The sequence below is a fragment of the Manis pentadactyla genome, chromosome 2 (genome assembly GCF_030020395.1).
Source record: "Manis pentadactyla isolate mManPen7 chromosome 2, mManPen7.hap1, whole genome shotgun sequence".
NCBI classification, from domain to species: Eukaryota; Metazoa; Chordata; class Mammalia; order Pholidota; family Manidae; genus Manis; species Manis pentadactyla.
This window is the reverse complement of record NC_080020.1, coordinates 176,947,418-176,967,477: the sequence shown is the minus strand read 5'-3', so window position 1 is coordinate 176,967,477 and position 20,060 is coordinate 176,947,418.

Below are 20,060 nucleotides of genomic sequence, written 5' to 3'. Positions count from 1 at the left end.
TCTTAAAGCCCTGCTCTTTTTAAGGTGACAATGCATGCTGAAGAGTTCATTTAAAAATAACTCCTGCAAAAGCTTTACCCACCTAATGAGTCACCTCTCCTGGATGACATGAGGACTTGACTTCAAATGCACATACATCAGGGAATCACTGGTTGCTTTATTAAGCACTGTGTTTTACTTGACAGTGTTTTAGTATTGTCTATAAAGTAAACAAAGCAACTCATAAGCAAAATGCATCTTAGGTCCTTGCTAGGAGAAACACCCCAAAGTAAGTGATAGATAACAATAATGGTAAATCATATGTGCATGTGAATGCTGGGGGTGGAGGTGTGGCAGCAGTTTTTCTTGCCCTTTAATATTCCTTGTTAGACAGAAATATAATTTGTGTAAGTAAATAGTCTGCCCAGGAGAACTACCATTTGTACCTTCCTCATCCTGGTATAGTCTTTGCACTGAAAAATAGATGGCCCACCAAAGGATAGAGAGAAAAAGGAATGGGGTTCAAAAGTACAGGCTCAGAGTTAAAATAAGAGAAACTTCAGTAATTTAATACACACACATACACACCCCTTTAAGCTAAAGAGTTGCTTTAAATTTAGTAATACAACAAGTATATGCTGAGCATCTACTATGTGCCTAGTTCTATGCGATGCTAAATGTCTTTAGTGTATTTTAAATGGGGTTCAGAGAATGCTTAATTTCCATATATACAGAGATCCCCTAAAAGGTAAATGCCAACACCTTACAAATATTTGAAGATTAAATTATATTCAGAATTGGTTTACATCAATTTATTTTATTATATTCTAAGTGAGCCTCACCCAAGAATACTACCTGCAGAATGCTAACGTGTGTGCGCATGTGTGTGTGGAGTTGGGGGTGAGTGGGGTGGAACTGATGAAAGCCCAATTTAATCTAGGAAATAGTGGGTTAAATTAAGCTAAATAGTTTCTTCCCTGAACTTTCAATGGGTGATTAAACTTTAACTTTTAAGATTATTTAAATTTCCAAGAAAAGCATCTAACATAGTTTCCCAAATTCATTTGACCAGCAAACCCTCCTCCTTTTTGTGATGCTTATTAATATTCTCCAGAAATGGTGTTCTGGAAAACACAAAAAGAATTGTAGATATGCAGTTGGTCTTTGAAAAGTGCTCGTCCATATTTAGTGAGGACTTCAAAGGAAAACAGGAGTCTGTGTCAAAGGGCTAATGATGAAGCTCTAGGGGGAGGAAGGTGGCTGGAGGAGAAGAAGGGAAAGTTTGGAGGAAAGGCAATGGATGGAGACTGGAGAGGTAGCAGGTCTCCATCTAGGATCTGAGAGACTGGAGAGGGACCACAAGCAGACAGCTGAATGGTTTTCTCTCTACACTGTGTGAGGCATTTGTGGCCAACAGGTAGACTTTGGGGCAAGAGATAAATGTATCACAAAGATAGTGGAGATCACTGCTGCTGAACACGTAGTGTGGCTGCAGCCCTCTGGGAGCTCCAGAGGACACAGCCTCCTGCTGCCACACGTCCTGGCCATGGAGCCTGTGGGAGTACGAGAGGAAGAAAACGGAGTGCACACAGAATGGGCGACAGGTAGTTTCATCAGTAACTGTGAAGCCTGCCCCAGGGGGCTCCTGGACAAAATTAGGGTTGGATTTAACAAGGGGCTGCAGCAGTGGGAACAAAAGTCAGTGGTATGGGAGCCCAGGAAGAGGACTGGCTACATAATTTGCAAGGCCCAGTGCAAAATGAACATGCAGGCCCCTTGTTTTAAAATTAAGAATTTCACGATGGCGTCAGCAGTATGTTACAGGCCCCAGGCCTTTCTGAGTGTGGTTCCCTGTGCAGCTATGTGGATTGCAAACCCGTGAAGCCAGCCTTGCCAAAAACCTACCACTGCTCCTGTAACTCCATTTGAATACCCTGTCTAATGTGGCCTAGAGAAACGGCTTCCACTTATATTATATAAAAAGGTAGGTCTTCTTCTTTGAAGAGACTCAGTTATCATGGAAACCATGTTTACTAGTCATTCTAGGTAAGCCTGACTTTGCTGTAAGGTAAGTCTAAGTATGCATTAAAATTTCAGGAACCTATTTATTACAGAACTCCAGGCGCATCCAAGCTGTTCCCATATAGAGTTCTCACATCACAAACAACATCCCTCCTTCTCATGCCAAGAATAAAGACAGATTTGTGGCTACATACCAGAAATTCATAAGCTTCGACTTTGGCCTGGGGTTAAATACCAGCATGTAGTTTGTGCTGAGGCAGCACACAGCACCCATGCTGAGTTCCCTCAAAATGAAAAACAAACTCAGGTGGAAAATCCAGGCAAGCAATGTCATTTGCTATTTTTGGAGATGGAGGAGAAAAAGTTGTGGAAAGTGTTATAACAAACAACATAGGACAGCACACCATAAGTGTGAAATGAAACAAACCCGCATCGCTCTTCATGGTGCTAGGATGCAAGAAACTAAGTGAAGGAGAAGCCATCTGGGGAGACCTGGTATCCTCTTTCCAGAGGCCACGGGCCTCCCGAACAACAGAATGAAAGCATGAGTAAACCTCACCCTGTAAAATTAATCTCCAACCAAACAACCATCCTACCACTGAGATAGTTCTAAATGTCCATTTGGGGAAGCAGTTATGATTTTGTAATTTGACCTGTTACAAAGGATGGTTAGTTATGATATCCAAATGGAAATATATCTTGTAAACCATATGCTAAGGCTCACGGTATCTGAGTTCAGAATGTTACATTTCCTTTCAACTTAAAATTAAAAATGAATACATTCAAATGGGGAAAAAAGTCCAAGCACTACAGAAAGGTTTAAAATTAAGTCTTATTATCCCCACCACCATCATTACTCTCTTCCCACTATTAACAATTTGTGTTTAACTCCAGAAAAATATATTACAGTTTTATAAAAATTAGTATAGATATCTCATACACAAAGAGCACACACACTTTTAAAAATGTATACACATGGGCTATACAATACATAGTATGTGGAACTCTGTTGCCTTGATTACACAGTATGTATCTCAGAGCTCAAGTCGCATTCAGAGATGTATAATTTCACCAAAAAATTATTAACCAATTTACTATGGTTGGGCACTTAAGTTGTTTGAAACTTGTACTTTTACAATGAGAATGAGCATACTTGGCATATTTTTGCTTGTCTGACTTGAAGTAGATGTTTGGAAGTGGAATTACTAAATCAAGGGATACATGTTTTCAAAATGTTTTTATTTTGGTAAATACACATAACATAAAATTAACTAGCTTAACCATTGTTAAGGTACAGTTCAGTGGTCTTAAGTACATTCCTTATGTGCAACCATTACCATCATCTATTTCTAGGACTCTTTCCATCTTGCAATACTGAGACTCTGTACCCATTAAACAGTAACTCTGTGACCGTCAGGCTCCAGGCCCTGACAAACCACTCTTCTACTTTCTGTCTCTATGGATTTGACTATTCTAGGTACTTCATACAAGTGCAATCATACAATATTTGTACTTTTGTGTCTGGCTCCTTTCACTTAGCATAATGTTTTCAAGACTCATCCATGTTGTCTCATATGTCAGAATTTCCTTCATTTCTAAGGCTGAATAATTTTCCATTTTATGCACAAGCGTGTGAATTTTTAACATGTTGACATATATGCACTGTGCTTCCAGAAGGTCCTGCCAATCTGTGCTCCCACCACAGTGGGTAGGTCTGATGTTTCCCTCCCCAGTACTACTTTTGATCAAACCTCTTTATGTTTGCCAGTTTGCTAGGTGGGAAATGGCATCTCATCATTGCTTTCTGTTGCATACACAGGCTGAGCATCTTTTCACAAGTTTATTGGTTACTTTGTTTCCTTTTCATTATCCTGCCTGTTGATATCTTCACCCACTTTTTTCTCTTGGGTTGCCTTTTTCTGAGTGCATTTTATAAGCTCTTTATAAATTAAGGAATTAGCTCTTTAAATATCTTATGCTGAAAATATTTGTTCTTAGTTTAACTTTGTAATTTGCACATAGTTTTTTTCTTGCAATTTATTTTTTACTTTTTATTACAGAAAAGTCAAACATAAAAAACACAGAGAAGGATGAGTGGGAAGGGATGGATAAGGGGGAAAAAAAGGGGCAATACTATTAGCAGAGATAATGTTGGGGGGGCACAAGGAGGGCTGTACAACACAGAGAAGACAAGTAGTGATTCTATAGTATCTTGCTACGCTGATGGACAGTGACTGTAATGGGCTATGTGGGGAGGACGTAATGATGGGGGGAGTCTAGTAAACATAATGTTGCTCATGCAATTGTAGATTAATGATACCAAAAACAAACAAAAAAAAACACAGAAAAGAGTACCCCAAGTACTCAATACCAGGCTTCAGTTATTTCTGAAGCAGATCCTAGACATCATATCATTTCATCCACAAGTATTTCAGTATATCTCTCCAAAGATAAAAACTTTTCAAAACATAATTATAATACTGTTATAATATACATGTGGCATTTTTAATATAATATAAAAACCACTGATTTCTATGCAATTGCATCAGTCATTTTCCCATCAAGCCCATTTGACTTCTGGGCTTTGTGTCGTGCTTAGAAATACCTTCATTACAATATTATAAATGAATCCACCCATGTTTTCTTCTAGTATTTTTTTTAACTCTCAAAAACATTTAGGGAGAGGGGGCGGAAGATGGCGGCGTGAGTAGAGCAGCGGAAATCTCCTCCCAAAACAACATATATCTATGAAAATATAACAAAGACAACCCTTCCTAGAATAAAGACCAGAGGACACAGGACAATATCCAGACCACATCCGCACCTGAGAGAACCCAGCGCCTCGCGAAGGGGGTAAGATACAAGCCCCGGCCCCGCGGGAGCCGAGTGCCCCTCCCAGCAGCCCCCGGCGGGAGAAGAGCAGGCAGAGCGGGAGGGAGACAGAGCCCAGGACTGCTGAACACCCAGCCCCAGCCATCCGGGCCAGAGTGCAGGGCCCTCGATACTAGGAAAACAGGGCAGCAAGAACAGTGAGCAGGCACTGGAGGCTGGGCGACAGAGGGCGTAAGAAAAGCGCGCGACCATTTTTTTTTTTTTTTTTTGCTTTTTTGCTGCTTTGTTTTGGCGAGCACTTTTTGGAAGTCTTAAAGGGACAGGGACCCCAATATTAGGGAAACAGGGCAGAAAGACCGGTGAGCAGAGGCCTGAGGCTGGCACCGGAGAATAAAGAAAAACGAACGACCACCTTTTTTTTTTTTTAATTAAAAATTTTTTTTTTTTTAATTAAAAAAATTTTTTTTTCTTGTTTTTTTTTGTGATCGTTGTTTTGTTTTGGCGGGTGCTTTTTGGAAGTCTTAAAGGGGCAGGGCGGGTCACTTAATCCAGAGGTAGGGAATCCGGGATCTCTGGGCACCCTAACCCCTGGGCTGCAGGGAGCAGGGAGGCCCCTTACGGAGATAAATAGCCTCCCAGCAGCTCCTGCTCCAACGCGACTCCACCATTTTGGAGTAGCTGCCCGAGCCAGGCCACGCCCACAGCAACAGCGGAGATTAACTCCATAGCAGCCGGGCAGGAAGCAGAAACCCTGTCTGCGCGCAGCTGCGCAGCACAAGCCACTAGAGGCCGCTGTTCTCCCAGGAGAGGAGGGCCACAAACCAACAAGAAAGGAAGTCCTTCCAGCCGTCACTCGTCCCAGTTCTGCAGACTATTCCTATCACCATGAAAAGGCAAAGCTACAGGCAGACAAAGATCACAGAGACAACACCAGAGAAGGAGACAGACCTAACCAGTCTTCCTGACAAAGAATTCAAAATAAGAATCATAAACATACTGACAGAGATGCAGAGAAATACGCAAGAAAAATGGGATGAAGTCCGGAAAGAGATCACAGATGCCAGAAAGGAGATCGCAGAAATGAAACAAACTCTGGAAGGGTTTATAAGCAGAATGGATAGAATGCAAGAGGCCATTGATGGAATTGAAATCAGAGAACAGGAACGCATAGAAGCTGACATAGAGAGAGACAAAAGGATCTCCAGGAATGAAACAATATTAAGAGAACTGTGTGACCAATCTAAAAGGAGCAATATCCGTATTATAGGGGTCCCAGAAGAAGAAGAGAGAGGCAAAGAGATGGAAAGTATCTTAGAAGAAATAATTGCTGAAAACTTCCCCACACTGGGGGAGGAAGTAATCAAACAGACCACGGAAATACACAGAACCCCCAACAGAAAGGATCCAAGAAGGGCAACACCAAGACACATAATAATTAAAATGGCAAAGATCAAGGACAAGGAAAGAGTGTTAAAGGCAGCTAGAGAGAAAAAGGTCACCTATAAAGGGAAACCCATCAGGCTAACGTCAGATTTCTCAACAGAAACCCTACAGGCCAGAAGAGAATGGCATGATATATTTAATACAATGAAACAGAAGGGCCTTGAACCAAGGATACTGTATCCAGCACGACTATCATTCAAATATGATGGTGGGATTAAACAATTCCCAGACAAACAAAAGCTGAGGGAATTTGCTTTCCACAAACCACCTCTACAGAACATCTTACAGGGACTGCTCTAGATGGGAGCACTCCTAGAAAGAGCACAGCACAAAACACCCAACATATGAAGAATCGAGGAGGAGGAACAAGAAGGGAGAGAAGAAAAGAATCTCCAGACAGTGTATATAACAGCTCAATAAGCGAGCTAAGTTAGGCAGTAAGATACTAAAGAGGCTAACCTTGAACCTTTGGTAACCACGAATTTAAAGCCTGCAATGGCAATAAGTACATATCTTTCAATAGTCACCCTAAATGTTAATGGGTTGAATGCACCAATCAAAAGACACAGAGTAACAGAATGGATAAAAAAGCAAGACCCATCTATATGCTGCTTACAAGAAACTCACCTCAAACCCAAAGACATGTACAGACTAAAAGTCAAGGGATGGAAAAACATATTTCAAGCAAACAACAGTGAGAAGAAAGCAGGGGTTGCAGTACTAATATCAGACAAAATAGACTTCAAAACAAAGAAAGTAACAAGAGATAAAGAAGGACACTACATAATGATAAAGGGCTCAGTCCAACAAGAGGATATAACCATTCTAAATATATATGCACCCAACACAGGAGCACCAGCATATGTGAAACAAATACTAACAGAACTAAAGGGGGATATAGACTGCAATGCATTCATTCTAGGAGACTTCAACACACCACTCACCCCAAAGGATAGATCCACTGGGCAGAAAATAAGTAAGGACACGGAAGCACTGAACAACACAGTAGAGCAGATGGACCTAATAGACATCTATAGAACTCTACATCCAAAAGCAGCGGGATATACATTCTTCTCAAGTGCACATGGAACATTCTCCAGAATAGACCACATACTAGGCCACAAAAAGAGCCTCAGAAAATTCCAAAAGATTGAAATCCTACCAACCAACTTTTCAGACCACAAAGGCATAAAACTAGAAATAAACTGTACAAAGAAAGCAAAGAGGCTCACAAACACATGGAGGCTTAACAACACGCTCCTAAATAATCAATGGATCAATGACCAAATCAAAATGGAGATCCAGCAATATATGGAAACAAATGACAACAACAACACTAAGCCCCAACTTCTGTGGGACACAGCAAAAGCAGTCTTAAGAGGAAAGTATATAGCAATCCAAGCATATTTAAAAAAGGAAGAGCAATCCCAAATGAATGGTCTAATGTCACAATTATCGAAATTGGAAAAAGAAGAACAGATGAGGCCTAAGGTCAGCAGAAGGAGGGACATAATAAAGATCAGAGAAGAAATAAATAAAATTGAGAAGAATAAAACAATAGCAAAAATCAATGAAACCAAGAGCTGGTTCTTCGAGAAAATAAACAAAATAGATAAGCCTCTAGCCAGACTTATTAAGAAGAAAAGAGAATCAACACAAATCAACAGTATCAGAAACGAGAAAGGAAAAATCACGACGGACCCCACGGAAATGCAAAGAATTATTGGAGAATACTATGAAAACCTATATGCTAACAAGCTGGGAAACCTAGGAGAAATGGACAACTTCCTAGAAAAATATAACCTTCCAAGATTGACCCAGGAAGAAACAGAAAATCTAAACAGACCAATTACCAGCAACGAAATTGAAGAGGTAATCAAAAAACTACCAAAGAACAAAACCCCCGGGCCAGATGGATTTACCTCGGAATTTTATCAGACATACAGGGAAGACATAATACCCATTCTCCTTAAAGTTTTCCAAAAAATAGAGGAGGAGGGGATACTCCCAAACTCATTCTATGAAGCTAACATCACCCTAATACCAAAACCAGGCAAAGACCCCACCAAAAAAGAAAACTACAGACCAATATCCCTGATGAACGTAGATGCAAAAATACTCAACAAAATATTAGCAAACCGAATTCAAAAATACATCAAAAGGATCATACACCATGACCAAGTGGGATTCATTCCAGGGATGCAAGGATGGTACAACATTCGAAAGTCCATCAACATCATCCACCACATCAACAAAAAGAAAGACAAAAACCACATGATCATCTCCATAGATGCTGAAAAAGCATTTGACAAAGTTCAACATCCATTCATGTTAAAAACTCTCAGCAAAATGGGAATAGAGGGCAAGTACCTCAACATAATAAAGGCCATCTATGATAAACCCACAGCCAACATTATATTGAACAGCGAGAAGCTGAAAGCATTTCCTCTGAGATCGGGAACTAGACAGGGATGCCCACTCTCTCCACTGTTATTTAACATAGTACTGGAGGTCCTAGCCACGGCAATCAGACAAAATAAAGAAATACAAGGAATCCAGATTGGTAAAGAAGAAGTTAAACTGTCACTATTTGCAGATGACATGATACTGTACATAAAAAACCCTAAAGACTCCACCCCAAAACTACTAGAACTGATATCGGAATACAGCAAAGTTGCAGGATACAAAATCAACACACAGAAATCTGTGGCTTTCCTATATACTAACAACGAACCAACAGAAAGAGAAATCAGGAAAACAACTCCATTCACAATTGCATCAAAAAAAATAAAATACCTAGGAATAAACCTAACCAAAGAAGTGAAAGACTTATACTCTGAAAACTACAAGTCACTCTTAAGAGAAATTAAAGGGGACACTAACAGATGGAAACTCATCCCATGCTCGTGGCTAGGAAGAATTAATATCGTTAAAATGGCCATCCTGCCCAAAGCAATATACAGATTTGATGCAATCCCTATGAAACTACCAGCAACATTCTTCAATGAACTGGAACAAATAATTCAAGAATTCATATGGAAACACCAAAGACCCCGAATAGCCAAAGCAATCCTGAGAAAGAAGAATAAAGTAGGGGGGATCTCACTCCCCAACTTCAAGCTCTACTATAAAGCCATAGTAATCAAGACAATTTGGTACTGGCACAAGAGCAGAGCCACAGACCAATGGAACAGACTAGAGAATCCAGACATTAACCCAGACATATATGGTCAATTAATATTTGATAAAGGAGCCATGGACATACAATGGCGAAATGACAGTCTCTTCAACAGGTGGTGCTGGCAAAACTGGACAGCTACATGTAGGAGAATGAAACTGGACCATTGTCTAACCCCATATACAAAAGTAAACTCAAAATGGATCAAAGACCTGAATGTAAGCCATGAAACCATTAAACTCTTGGAAGAAAACATAGGCGAAAACCTCTTAGACATAAACATGAGTGACCTCTTCTTGAACATATCTCCCCGGGCAAGGAAAACAACAGCAAAAATGAGTAAGTGGGACTATATTAAGCTGAAAAGCTTCTGTACAGCAAAAGACACCATCAATAGAACAAGAAGGATCCCTACAGTATGGGAGAATATATTTGAAAATGACACATCCGATAAAGGCTTGACGTCCAGAATATATAAGGAGCTCTCACGCCTCAACAAACAAAGAACAAATAACCCAATTAAAAAATGGGCAGAGGAACTGAACAGACAGTTCTCCAAAAAAGAAATACAGATGGCCAACAGACACATGAAAAGATGCTCCACATCGCTAATTATCAGAGAAATGCAAATTAAAACTACGATGAGGTATCACCTCACACCAGTAAGGATGGCTGCCATCCAAAAGACAAACAACAACAAATGTTGGCGAGGCTGTGGAGAAAGGGGAACCCTCCTACACTGCTGGTGGGAATGTAAGTTAGTTCAACCATTGTGGAAAGCAGTATGGAGGTACATCAAAATGCTCAAAACAGACTTACCATTTGACCCAGGAATTGCACTCCTAGGAATTTACCCTAAGAATGCAGCAATCAAGTTTGAGAAAGACAGATGCACCCCTATGTTTATTGCAGCACTATTTACAATAGCCAAGAATTGGAAGCAACCTAAATGTCCATCAATAGATGAATGGATAAAGAAGATGTGGTACATATACACAATGGAATACTACTCAGCTATAAGAAAAGGGCAAATCCAATCATTTGCAGCAACATGGATGGAGCTGGAGGGTATTATGCTCAGTGAAACAAGCCAAGCGGAGAAAGAGAAATACCAAATGATTTCACTCATCTGTGGAATATAAGAACAAAGGAAAAACTGAAGGAACAAAACAGCAGCAGAATCACAGAACTCAAGAATGGACTAACAGGTACCAAAGGGAAAGGGACTGGGGAGGATGGGTGGGTAGGGAGGGATAAGGGGGGGAGAAGAAGGGGGGTATTAAGATTAACATGCATGGGGGGGTAGGAGAAAAGGGAGGGCTGTACAACACAGAGAAGGCAAGTAGTGATTCTACAACATTTTGCTATGCTGATGGACAGTGACTGTAAAGGGGTTTATAGGGGAGACCTGGTACAGGGGAGAGCCTAGTAAACATAATATTCGTCATGTAAGTGTAGATTAGTGATACCAAAAAAAAAAAAAGGGCAGTTCCTGTGTGGTAACCTCCAACGAGTTCTACACAAGGGTATAAAGGGCATATAAAAGTGTAGGCAAAGGGTCTGTTTGTGTTTATACAGAGGATCAAAGCCTAATTGGGCTACCCCGAAAATGAACTAAGATACGATATGAAAAAGAACTTCCAACATCTGCACTCTCTGGAAGACTCATGCCAGAAGATGATCATCAAAAAACCCCAACAAAGATCCACGCACTGCTACAGCTGTAGATGCACTCATCCCACCAGTTCCTGGACTTGCCATGGGAATGAGGAAGGAGATATCTAAGCTGGCCTGTGCATACAGTAAAACAACAAAATTGGACTGGATCTATACTGTTGGAACTCAACTAAGAATTTGGAGAAGTGCAAATTGTAGCGCTCCAAAGTCTTACAACTACAAACTATTTATTGTTAAAAGAACATATGGCATGTGAACAGTCCCCAGGAATGGGTTGTTTTAATTTGTCTGATTTCTCTCAGACTGTTCAAGTTCATTTGGACAATATCCACCATATCATAGATAAGTTTTCACAAATGCCTAAGGTGCCTAACTGGTTTTCTTGGTTTCACTGCAGATGGCTAGTAATTACAGATATGCTTTGGTTATGTAACTATACTCCTATTATGTTAATGTGTGTGTGCAGTTTAAGTAGTAGCTTAAAACCTATACATGCTGAAGTTACTCTACAAGAAGATATGTCAAAGAAATAATCAATCTTCCCATGTTTTCTTCCGCCTGCTACTTCTATAGGTTTTCTTCTTCCTTCCTAATTACAACCCTTAAATAGAATTCGTGCCTCATATCAAATTTACCGAGTATCATAATTCTTCCAAGTGGTAAAGATACCTCAAGACAAATGCTGGGCATAGAAGCCACAGGGCATAAATATGCAAAGAAGTAAAAAGCTAACTTTTTCAAACAATAAGGCTTCTCTCTCACTTACCAACTTCACATTTCCCTGTATGGCCCCGGAAGATGACTGGTTAGCCAGAGACGGGTAAGATTCCTCAAGGGAGGAACAACCTAAGACAGGCACAGTCGCAGGGGGGCCATCAGGTGAGAAATTGGGGATCAAGAGAGGTGAGGCTTAGAACCTCACCCCCCCGTTCTGAGAGAAATCTTCTGCATACGTGGATGTTTTATTGCCCTGGTCTAGCTTGGATTAACACATAGTCTACAGGCACACACCTGATCATCTACATGTGCTCTCTTACAACACTAAACTATGTTTTCTACCTTTATCTTGTATCTACCTACCACTTCAGCATTTTATTAAAAATAATAATAATAAAGAGAGAAATGTGGTATCCACATATAAATCAAGTATAAAAACCAAATGAGTATTCATATTTGAACTGACTGTTTAGAGTTCATAATGCATGAGCAAAACCGAAAGTTTCTGTGATGACTGCCCTTGTACTGTTCACTATGTAACTTATTCATTATGTAAGAATTTGTTCTACATGTAAAAACTTGTTTGTTATGCCTCAGAAGATTGGAGACTGACAAAAATTAGGCTTGGGGTGGAATAATGATTGTGCATTGAGCATTGACTCCCCTATACAGAATTTTATTGTCATTAACAACCATTTGATCAATAAATATGAGAGATGCCCTCACAAAAAAAAAAAAAAAAAAAAAGGGACAGACTTCCAATGGTAAAATAAATTAGTAACCGGGATGTAATGTATAGCATAAGGAATATAGTCAAGATATTGTAACAGCTTGGTAGGGTGATAGCTGGAACCTAGAATTATGTATATAAATGTTCTACCACTGTGTTGTACACTTGAAACTCATGTAATGTAATACTGTATGTCAACTACCCTTCAATAAAAAATAATTATTAAAAAAAAAAAAAAAAAAAAAAAGAAATCTTACCAGTCCCTGAATCCTGACCTGCCATTCCTTAAGAATGTGAAACACTAATTAAAGCATTAGAAGGATATACTAACAAAAATTTTCAACATAGTTCTGATACTCCACTCTTCTTATTCTGACAAGATATATGCCATCTGTACATTATTTAAGGAATATGGCTCCTTGGTATTCCTGAGAACATCTTATCTTCCATGTGATTTTCAATTTATAAGATGGCAATTGAAATTTTAACAATTTATCCACATATTTGAACCCATACTAAAATAATCTAATTCAGCCTGGATAATGACACAACTAAAAGGCTGAATGACATTCATGTTATAATCACAGGTGCTTAATTGAGAAAGAAATTAAAATTTATCAATCTGGCAGTCTCTGCATGATATCTGGATCCTATTTTTAATTTGAGATTCTAATAAACCATAAACATTTCTAATTCTACTAGTGTGTCAAGCTATAGGTACTATAAAATAATTTTATATATGTTCACAAATTCCTTTTATTCCTTAAACATATATTATACATTTATTTAGACTGGCAAAGCTACTATTCAATAGGCTTAAATAAACACTGGTACGGTTGTGGAGACCTAAATTTCAATTTAAAAAATTTTCAGATAAATATACAAAAATTTTAAAGACAAAGTGATTGCAGTATCTTTTAAAATAAGGCAAAACACTAGTTAACCAAAAATTCACAAATCCAATTACTTATAATTTCAGTTCAACATGATAAAAAACATTGAATTCATAAGCTGTGTTCATAAAGAAAGGGCCAATACACTTACAGAAATTCTATACTGTAATCATCAAAACTTCAAAGGTAAAAACCAAATACCTGACTTCAGCTTCCTGGGCACCGTCAACATCGACGGCAGATGAAAAATCTAATTGTTCCATTCTTGGATTTGGTAGATAACAAATTCTGATCCGTACTGATCACTGTCAAGAGTCCAGATGTAAAACAAGTAACTACTTAAGAGGTAATTGTCTAACTTGCCTCCTTCAAGCCACTATGACATCTGAGCAGCTCATCCTATCTTCTCACCACATAGCTAAACATATTCCAATGAAGGGTTTGGCCTGATGACTATCCTCAGCCTAGAAGACTCAACAACCATAACAAGGAAATGGAAGAACAACAGTCATACATGGTGAAGGCCAGTTTCTTAATGACACATGACCACTATTTTCATATGGAAATTTAGAAGATTAATCTTATGCAAGAAAAAAGCTAGAAGTTAAATATCTATTTACTTAACTAAAAATATTTAGCTTCTTCTAAAAAGGGAATGTTAAAGCATCACATACAATGTACAATTTACGATAAATGACCACCATAATCTGCCTAATTTAACCAATGATAAATACCAACTCCAATAAATGTCTTTAATAAAAAGCCCTGGAAACAAAACACTCTACAAATTGACTTAACTAGAAAACTAAAATAAATTTCTTCTAAGTGGCTTCTAGTTAAAATATTGAATTAACAAAAGCAAATACTGCAAGAGTTCAAGAAACCCATTTTTTCTATTAAAAGGCAATTCTGTAATACGCTACAACATGGCTGAACCTTGAGGACATTATGTTAAGTGAAATAAACCAGTCATTAAAAGACAAATACTATATAACTTTACTTATATGGGGTAGTTAGTTAAAATCATAAAACCATAAAGACAGAAAGTATAATGATGGTTGGTTGCCAAGGGATCGGGAAAGGGAAAAAGGGGAGTTATTAGTTAACAGGCATAAAGCTTCCATTTCAATATTGTAACAACTTGGTATGGTGATAGCTGGTACCTAGAATTATCATGTATATAAATGTTGAATCACTGTGTTGTACACCTGAAACTAATGTAATGTAATACTGTGTGTCAACTACCCTTCAATAAAAAATAATTATCTACAAAAAAAAAAAAAAAAAAAAACATTTAGTAGGTTTGAATTTATTATCCAGGGCATGTGGAATCCTAAAGTCCTGGGAAGAGGCAGAGTAATGGAGTAGTCACACCCCAGAGGGGTTAATTCTTGTGTTCCCTTTCTCACTTATAAATTATAACATCTGCTTCTAAAAAACACCTGTCCAGACCCATCTCCAGCGTCTCTGACCTCACTGCTTGGGTCAGAGATGCCTCTGGCCTCTTCATCCGCTGGGTGGCAGCCTTCTTCATTGTCTCCTCCTCCTCCCCCTTTCTTCTAAATTTATTATTGAAATATAATTTCCATAAAACCCTTTTAAAGTGTCAGTTCAATGGATTTTATGTTCACAGTTGTGTAACCATCACTACTAATTTTCAAACTTTTACTTCACCCCCAAAGAAACCTCATATCCATTAAGCAGTCACTCCCCATTTCTGTCTTCCCAGCCCCTGGCAACCCCTAATCTACTTTCTGTCTCTGTGGATTACAAGTTCATTTCCTGTAAATGAATCATACAATATTTGGCCTTTTGTAGCTGGCTTCTTAATAGTGCTAGTACCATTATAGTTTCATCTTAACATTTTATTATATTCCTTTTGGAATTCACCTTGATGAAAGAACTGGGGTAATACAGCTTGATTCTTTTCCCCCAAATAGTCCCAATGCTGCTTTTTAAATAACCCATCTGTCCTTTCATGGATTGGAAATGTCACCATTATCGTCTACTGAAATCTCATCTGTATTTCAGTCTATTTCTGGATTCTCTATTTTATTCCATTGATCTTTCTAAATTTTTTCTAGAACCAAACTGTTTTTAATTCTTGTAACTTTAAAATGCACTTAGCTCTAATCTGACTGCTTACCTCCCAATAAGTTTCTGTTCAGATTTTTTCTTGTTTATTTTTACAGATGAACACAATATCATTTTTAATGCTTAAAAATTTTTTTAAATATTTTTATTAGAATCACATTGAGTTTGTAGATTAATTTAGCAAGAACCAGTCTCCCTTAATAGAGACTTTACATTTTCCTTATATAGGTCCTACCTATTTCTGATTAAGTTTATTTTCAGGTAAATTGGTAGTAGTGTTGCAATTATAAATGAGATCTTTTCTCCTGTTATATTTTCTAAGTATTCATCAGTTTTGCATATTAACTGTACAAAAAAGTAACTGACCACTTTAATAAATTCTCATATAATTTCTGTACCAGTTAGCTTCTGCTGTATAACAAATGATCCCAAAACTGAGTGGATTAAAACAACAAGCATGTGTTATTTCTCACAACTGTGTGGGTCAACTGGTTGTTCATCTGGTTGGTCCAGCTCAGTTTATCTCTGCAGTCAATTGGCCCCTTAGCTAGCAGAGATTGTCTGGGATGGCCTCACTTAATATGTTCAGTAGTTTGGTTCTTTGTCAGCTGGGGCTATGGCAATGACTTGGCCACATGTCTCTTAGTGTCTAGCAGGCTAATCTAGGCTCAAATCACAGAGTAGCAGTCTCAAAGTTCCTTGAAATGGTTAAAGAGGACAAATTCTAATGCATAAGCATGTTTCAAGTTTCTGCTTGCATCCATTTACTAATGTCCCATTGTCCTAAAGAAAATCACATGATACATCTCAGATTCAAAGTGTGAAGAAATAAACTCTACTTCCAAGAAGACCTGCAAAATACTGTAGCCATTTTTGCAATTTCCCAGAACTTTCTAACATTTCCTAGGCCTATTTTCTTCAGATTTCTAGTTATCCTTTGATAGCATTATGAATAATAAGTCTTTCTTACCTTTAGAGGTACTCTACCTCTTAAATTCTTTCTTTTCTTAAGTGTACTGGTTAGGATTTCCAGAACATTACTGAAATGTAATATCTTCTTCCCTACTTTAATGGGAATTAAAGTATGATGCCATGTTTTTATAAGGGCAAAAAAATTCTAGCTACTCCTATGATACTAAGACATTCTGGTTTTTGTTTTGATATTGGTTTGCTTGTTAATCAGGAAAGGATGTTCAACTTTGCTAAGTGAGGTTTCAGTATCTGCTGAGATGATTACATTGTTCTTCTCCTTTGATCCATTCATATAGTAGCATATTGATACAAATCCTAATAATGAGCCATACTTGCATTTCTGGCATGATGCTTGGTTAAGGTGTGTTTATTGTTACAGCTGGTGCATAAAAATTATGTTTCAGTGGATCTACCTATTCTGGAGATTTCATATAAATAGAATTGTACAATAGGTGGCCATTTGTGTATGGTGCATTTCGTTTAGCATAATATTTTCAAGGTTCCTCCATGTTGTATCATGTGTAAGTACATCATGTATAAGTACATAATTATATGTTGTATCACGTATAAGTATAAAAATAATGGATATGCCACACATAAATACTTTATGACATCTACTGAGCCTATGATCATATCATCCTCATCCATTATTTTGCTTTTCCAGTGGGTTGCATTTTAGATATTTTAGTGTTGAAACACCTATTCATTCCCATTATAAATCTTACCCAGCCATGATCATTATGATTGTTGTTCATTTAATAAACTGCAAGATTCAATTTTCCAGTATTCTATTTAGAATGTTGGTGTCTTTCTTATAAATAAGCTTAACTTGTATTTTTGTTTCTTCTGCTTTCCTTATTTAGTTCTGGTATGAGTTACACTAGCACAGGAACCATTGTATAATGTAGGAAATATTGGTCCTTGAAAGTTTGATAGAATTAACCATAAAGTCACATGATCTGGTTCCTTTTAGGAAGTAGATCTTTGGCTACCATTTCAATTTCTCCTATGGTTATTGGTTTACTCAATTTTAGTATTTCTTTTTGGGCCAGTCTAATAGACAAATAATAAAGTTTACAAAACAACTTGATAACATTTCACAAAGCAACACCAGTCAAGATGTTGACCAGTCAAGCAGCAGGTCACGGAATACAAAACTGCCAATACTCCAGAAATCCCCAGTGAGTCCTCTCAGTCACTATTCCTTTTCAAAGATACTTCTTTCCTTAACATCTGTGATAATTATTTCCTTGCTTTTCTATATAGTTTCATTTTCTAAGCATGGAACCCTAAACATAGTGTGATTTTGCCAGTATTTAAACTTATATAAATGGACTTGTACAATATATATTCTTGTGGCTCTGGCCTCTTCCACTCAACAATGTATTTTTAAGATTCACCCAGGTTGTTATATGTAGCTGCTGTTGTTCTTTTACTTTACTTAAAAATATTTTATTGTATGAATATACCACTATTTGTTTATTCATTCTTCTGTTGATTGACTTTGAGGCAGTTTCCAGTTTGAGATGATTACAAATAGAGTTGGTATGAACATTCTCGTATATGTCTCTTAGAGAATATGTGCACATGTTCTTGTTGGGTATATACTTACAGATCATATTGCTGGGTCATAAGTTATATGTAACTTCAACTTTATTAAATATAAAAGAATTTCCAAAGTGTTGTACCGATCTACATTCCTCCAGCAGCATATCAGAGTAACTGTTGTCCACATTCTCATCAGCACTTGGTAGTGTTGGCCTTTTAATTTTAGCTATTCTGGTAGGTATACAGTGGTGTCTGGTTATGGTTTTTATTTGCATTTCCCTGATAATTAGTGATGTTAAGTATCTTTTCATATGTTTATTATCCATTGGATATCCTTTCTTTTTTTTCTTTCCAGAAGCATCTGTTCAACTCTTTCACCCACTTTTCTTTTCGGTTGGCTGTTGTTTTCTTACTGGTTTGTAGGATTTCTTTATGCATTCTGTACATGAGCTCTTTGTAGGTTATAGGTGTTACAAACACATTCTCTATATTCTGTACCTACTAATAGAAATTCTTAATACTAATGTTAAATTTAAATGTTAAATTATTGTCAAATTTATCAGTCTTTTTTTTTTATGGTTAGTTTTTTTGGTGTCCTATTTAAAATGTCTTTAAAACTTTTAATGAGGCTTTAAATTTTAACCTACTTAAATGTATCAGTATCTTTCTTTTTTTTAATTTTTTATTAAGGTATGATTGATATACACTCTTATGAAGGTTTCACATAAAAAAACAATGTGGTTACTACATTTTACCCATATTATCAAGTCCCCACCCATACCCCAATGCAGTCACTGTCCATCATGTAGTAAGATGCCACAGATCCACTATGTGCCTTCTCTGTGATAAACTGTTCTCCCCATGATCCCCCCCACCATGTGTACTAAACATAACACCCCTCAATCCCCTTCTCCCTCCCTCCCCACGCGCCTTCCCACACCCCTCCCCTTTGGTAACCACTAGTTCATTCTTGGAGTCTCTGAGTCTGGTGGCATTTTGTTCCTTCAGTTTTGCCTCATTGTTATACTCCTCAAATGAGGGAAATCATTTGGCACTTGTCTTTCTCCGCCTGGCTTATTTCACTGAGCATAATGTCCTCCAGCCCCATCCATGTTGTTGCAAATGGTAGGATTTGTTTCTTTCTTATGGCTGAATAGTATTCCATTGTACATATATACCACATCTTCTTTATCCATTCAATTACAGATGGACACTTAGGTTGCTTCCATATCTTGGCTATTGTAAAAAGTGCTGCGATGAACATAGGGGTGCATATGTCTTTTTGAATCTGAGAAGTTGTATTCTTTGGGTATATTCCAAGGAGTGGGATTCCGGGGTCAAATGGTATTTCTATTTTTAGTTTTTTGAGGAACTTCCATATTGCTTTCCACAATGATTAAACTAGCTTACATTCCCACCAACAGTGTAGAAGGGTTCCCCTTTCTCCACATTCTCACCAACATTTGTTGTTCTTTGTCTTTTGGATGGTAGCCATCCTTACTGGTGTGAGGTGATATCTCATTGTGGTTTTAATTTGCATTTCCCTGATGATTAGTGATATGGAGCATCTTTTCATGTGTCTGTTGTCAGTATCTTTCTTTATGATTAGTACTTATTAAGTAATCTTTCCCTATCTTGAAGTCTTCTATATTGCCCTTTAGAAGCTCTAATTTGAATTTTGCATTTTAGTCTATGATACATCAAGAATGAATTTTTATGTGTGGTCTTAAGATAGGGATCAAGTTTCCCCCCAATAATTATCCAATTGTGCTAGCACCATTCATTGAAAAAAAAATCATCTTTTTAAAAATGTTTTGCAGTGCCTCTTTGTCATAAATAAAATATCCATATATGCAAGACCTTTTTCTGTATTTATATTCTATTCCATTGGTCAGTGTGTCTATCCTTATACCAAAATTATTTATAATACATCTAAATATAAGTAGAGGAAGTCCTCCTACTTTGTTCTTCCTCA